The following is a 6,000-nucleotide window of genomic DNA, read 5'->3' as shown; positions in this document are numbered from 1 at the left end:
CTGTCACTCTTCACATTGCTGCTCAGTTAGGGCTGACACATTACACATGCTTGCGCTGCAAAACGGTACAGTGATTGAACATGTTCTACATTCTGCTGACCATACCAAATGTGATGCATCACACACCGGCTTAAAATATTATCTAGTGCCATCATGATGTGCAGAGGGATTAAATAATTTCTTATCCAGTTATTTCTATGCTTATAGACCTCTTCAACAAAAGCTCCTTGGTGCAGCATGATTAAAGAATTTATTATACAGGGTGTCCCAGCTATCGCGCAGCACGGTTTAAAAAAAGAGGAACAGCGTTACACGAAGCAAACCTAGTGCGTATTGTTTCCAGTACAGTGGAGTAGCCGTCAGCATTTTTTTTTGTTACTGAGATTTAATTAGCTAATTGTAATTAATTATCTAACTCGAGAATTACTGTCCTAATTATCAAAGTGTCAATGAGAAAATTGTAGAGCAACATGAAAAACTCCAGATACAGCTTTCTGTTGCTCAATACGTGCTACATAAATGTGTTTTTCCGAGTATGAAAGGAGCCCGCGAATACACGCAGAATTGCCGTGCGACTGGCCGCTCGAGGCACTTTGCGTGTATTCGTGGGCTTCTTTCACGCTCGGAAAAACACTTTTATGTAGCACGTATTAAGTAACAGAAAGCTGTATCGGGAGTTTTTCATGTTTCTCTACAATTTTCTCATTGACATTTTGATAATTAGGACAGTACTTCTCGAGTTAGATAATTAATTAAAATTAGCTAATTAAATCTCAGTAACAAAAAATTACTGGCGGCTACTCGACTGCACTGGAAACAATACGCACTAGGTTTGCTTCGCGTAACGCCGTTCCTCATTTTTTAAATTGTGCTGCGTGATAGCTGGGACACCCTGTATAGTTATCCCTATGCTTATACACCTCTTCAACAAGAGCTCCCTGGGTGTCGCCACACTGCAATTAAAACTGTTGTGAGCCCATGTAAGAAGCACAAGATACAGCAACAGCGCGCCTTATACTCACACGCAACACTCCAGTAAGGAGTCTTCTCGCACCTTGATGAACAGGTCTGCACAGCTGGCGCCAAACATGCTAAATTTGGGAACATAGGTGAGTGCTAAAAGAACAGATAATGTACAGATGGCACGTATAACAAATGAATAACTAGCAAGCCTTCTTTCGTTGGCACCCCTAGAAGTCTGCAAGAACCAAATGCTATGTATAAGCTTGGTATGGGCAATTAATCTAGTTAAACTGGTCGGAATAGGTCTGCCCTAAATAGCTATATTTTGCCGTATATTTCTTTTCACTGTCATCATGCAAGAGGTGACCAATTCTTATGATACTCTATTGCAGATTCTATAGCAAGTGTGTGTTTCATTCTTCATGAGCAAATGCATACTACTGCAGTGCTCCTACAATAATTTTATCAATGACGTCATGTACAGACTGCTCCCCCCCCCCCCTTTTTTTCAAGATGTAGACTACATTTTTGGTGATGAATTCTTGCTTGCTCTGTGTCACATTTCTTCAATCATCTATGAAAAAACATGGTTGGTTCTGAACATGTCCACAGTGTAGCTGCTTTATAGCTACTTCTATACTGTGTCATGTGTTCCTCTCAAGCATCTTCTGTCACTGCTTGCTGTGTGCATCTTATATCATTTTCACAGGAGCCACTCTCCTCCCTCAGTGCTAGAGAAATACATTTGCAGCAACCTGAAATGTCTACAGGTGTGCTACAAAATTAGATCAAATGTGTCATGCAGACAGGTCTGTAGTGTATAAAACAGTTACAATCTGTGCATGGTGATTTAGTTTATTATTTGAGGGAAGAGTTATATTAACAAAGTCACATTTGTACGAACAAAGGAAAGAAAAAAAGCGTCGAGCCAGGTGCTACACAGAGTGTGCATATCTCTGCATCGTGAATTCTGCAGCCACTTATAAGATTGCTCTTTGAGTTGAGTGAATGACCTCATTTAATACAATGAGGTTGACATAACTGGATGCATGCAATGCTTCCATCAAATTCCAGTCTCACACAAGTGCACAGTATGTGTATATATATATATATATTCTGGCAGCCTTCGTCGTTCTGACAAAGGCTGTGCCACGGCCGAAACGTTAAACCATTGAACATGCAATCTTCATAAGTGTGCCCCTTCATTTCTTCAACTACCTATGCACTGGACCTACAGAACTTTTTCTCGAATTCTCTCTCTCTCTTTATATATATATATATATATATATATATATATATATATATATAATGTAGTACATACGACTTTTTGTACCAAGAAAACCAGGGGCGGTATTCTGTAAGAGGTCTACCTAGTGGACTGTCCATTTCGGTGACCATTGATTCGCTGCAGCTGGATGGTGCAGTGTGTAGGAGTATAAGGGAGATTACCCCACACCTGGTTTATCATGTGTGTTGTTGGTCAGATCCATAGTGATTCCAAAAGCAGATGTGAAGGTAGATGTATCACTGTTGCAATTACTCCAACAAAATCTGAGTCAATGTTGTGGTTAGCATTAATAGAATGCTCCGCCATGGCATTCGAGCTTGTGTTGCCTCTCCCGATGTTGATCTGATGCTGGCTGTAGGATTCTGCTGTGGGTAATGTAGGATGCATTACAATCCTTGCACGGTTACTTGTAGATTACCCCTGGATATGTTGAAGTTTGCAAAGGGCTTTTCACTCAGACAAGCTGTTGCTTTAACATTCTTAATGGCACATAGGCATTTTTTACATATAAAAAATTTTAAATTCTTGCAAGTGACTTACTGACTCCTTGCATATAGGGGGCTAGAGCCTTTGTTTTTCCTTTTCTTGTACTGTTTCACAGTTAGTAAGAGATAAGCAGAGTTCTTGTGTTTTCTGTTCTTGTTTTTTCTTGTCTTTTTGACTCCAACAACTTTCATTCAATATGTGGATAATTGCCTTTCTGTGATCTGTCACCATAGCATGATGCCTTTTCTTGACCATCTGAACTTCATACCAAGTATTCAGTTGACCTTGGAAGAATAATATTGACAGAATGCATTCCTCGATGTCTTTATATGATGTACTTCCAGGGGACTTTCAAACTATGTATAGGAAGCTGACTCTCACTGGCAAGTACTTAAAGTTTGACTCTGCTCATCCTATTGAACATAAGTACTTTATCGTAGTTGCACTCTTCTCCTGCATGTACTGCATCTGCTCCAGATGTACAAGTTACAGAAAGAAAGGTAACAGATTACAATTACAGTTACTTATTCCAAAAATTAATTGACTACAGGGACTAATTACTGTCCCATAAAAGTAACTTAGGAAGTACTAAAATGTAATCAATTACTTTTACATTATTTTGCACCCAATCTTCGTTAAAATTGCATAGTAAACATAATGAGCGGGCCTGGCTCTTTCAGTGAGCCATCTGCAGCCCTTCAATTACCTTCCCTAACAATTCCTTTTAAAAATTTGCATTGGTCATCTTTTCTCATTTTCATGAGAAGATACTATTAGTGAGACTGGAAACTTGGCCGATGAGCGCACTGGAGGCAAGAGCGCTGTAATAACATGTGAACACCTTGCTTACAATATTGTGGTTACTCAATGCCGTAATGCTCACGTCTGGGTCCTCTAGGAAGTGCAGCGCTTCATTGTAGCTGGGACTCGGAGAAGGCACTCCTAGTAGGGCAATGAAAACCTGGAAAATCCAACCGTGATTTAAGAACTCCGCTCCTCTGTTACATATGAAATTAAATGTGTGTCTCAGAACTGTGTCTCGGTCTCACATGCACAAGATACCAGCGAGTCACTTGCAAGAATTTTTGGCAGATACAGTGTAAAAATTGCTCATGTGCCAAAGTAAATTAAAGCAACAGCTCATTCAAGTGAAAGACTCTTTGTAAACCTAGGTATCCAGGGGTAATCTACAAGATATCATGAAAGAATTGTGACATATTCTGCACTGATGAGACTGGAAACATTAAAAAAAGGGGTTCAGCAGCATCAGAACATCAGGAATAGGCTGTGCATGCTTGAACACCTTGGTGGAGTATGACATCAACATGAACCGCAACATTGATTCTGCTGGAATAATCACAACAGAGAAGCATCTATCTTTGCATCTGCATTTAAAGTCATTATGGATCCAATTGACAACACATGTGATACGCTGAATTCTGGGTAATCTTGAGATATGCACATGCTCTCTGCGGCACTTAGCACATAAATAATCAGCCCCTTAGCCTCGCATTATGAACAAGGGACCCATAGAAGCGCTGAATTTAAATGTCAATTACACAAGTATATTTTGCTAGTAATTGGGCAAGTGCTCTTTTTATTCTAACCATGTATTACCCTTGCCTGACAAGTTTTCACCAAACTTTGGACTACTGTGCTCACATACGCTCACAAACTTATACATGAGTACTTTAAAACTCAACAAATGGACCCCACTGAGGAAAAATGTTCTTTGCAAGTGTTGCAGGTGCATTCTTTGCAGGCTGCAGATGTGGAAAATGAAAGCAGTGAATCTGTGAAAGAGTGGATAACATAGGTTTTAGGTGATACATGCAGTGCTTGATTACAATTCTCATGCAATTGCCAGTGTACGTATGGGCCCATTACAGCCTGTATATAGGAGGAGGAATTCAAGCTGTTGATACAATGTGGGGGAAACACTGGTCATGTCTCACTGCATGTCCACAGGTTGGGTTGCAGTTAAAAAAAAAATGCTTGTAGCTATACAGTAGTTGTAGGGTATATGTAACTTCAGATAACCTTAAAAAGGAAAAAAAAAAATGCCAGATGTAGTTACTGGAGTGCTGTTGTGAACATAGGCCAGGATAATGTAGCGTATCTGTTCCAATTGTTCCCTTTTTTGCACTATATCAGTGGCCTGAACAGTGCTCTGCCTATGTCAAGTGAAGGGAATTCCTAGAATACACCAGCACTAGTCGCCTACTATGTATCCTTTCAGACTAAAGTTCATTGTCAAAGAAGGGAAGGTGTGTAGACATGGACACAAGAGAAGAGAACCAGACAACACAAACAACACGGTGCGTTTGTGTTGTCTGGTTCTCTTCTCTTGTGTCCGCATCTGCACGCCTTCCCTTCTTTCACGATGAATCCATACGAAACTAGCTCAACTTCCTGTAATACTGACTAAAGTTTGATGCTTCCCTGTTGTATTCTTGGTCTGATAAAAAGCTTTCAGTGGAGTTCAACAGTGCACAAATAGGTTATAATGCATCTGCCATCCATGCAGGTTTGCCACATCAGGATTGAATCCTTCTGGAACATCCTCTAAAGTATCTTTATTACTGATGATTGCAAATCAATATATGGAGGCTCCCAACTTCACCTGCTGTAACAATTGACACCACAATCTATACTATGCATCAAATCCCGGCCTTGGTGGCCTCATTTCAATGGGGATGAAATGCAGAAAACACCCGTGTACTTAGATTTAGGTGCACGTTAAAGAACCCCAGGTGGTCCAAATGAATCCAGAGTCCCCCACTACAGAGTGCCTAGATGTTGGTTTTGGCACTTTAAGCCCTGTAATTTTTTAACAATGTATACTACAAAGGTATTGCTATGTATCCATGGAAGAATAAGTTAACGTGTTGATTTTGCTTCTGGAAAGCAATGGCATAAGGCAAACTTTTGTGCAGTAATATGCAACATTCTAACAATGTGACATGGGAGACTGAACATGACAATAACAGTAAGTATATTCCAACACTAGAAAACGAAATGAGGCTGCATATTTGTTTAGCGGGTAATGATTATTTTAGTACAGCCAATCAATCAAATTATTACTTTACCCCTGTATTTTCAAACGATCCTTGAATCCAAGTTCTTCGTCCACTTCATCGAGTTGAGCACAGTGCCATCCCTCAACTGATAAAGAGGCTACAGTTCTCAAGAATTGCCGTGAGTGACCATGAACTGGCAGTGACCACTTTTGTCGAGGGGTGGCATCCTAGAATACGGGGGTT

Source organism: Dermacentor silvarum, chromosome 1, assembly GCF_013339745.2.
Source record: "Dermacentor silvarum isolate Dsil-2018 chromosome 1, BIME_Dsil_1.4, whole genome shotgun sequence".
NCBI lineage: Eukaryota > Metazoa > Arthropoda > Arachnida > Ixodida > Ixodidae > Dermacentor > Dermacentor silvarum.
This window is presented reverse-complemented; position numbering follows the sequence as displayed.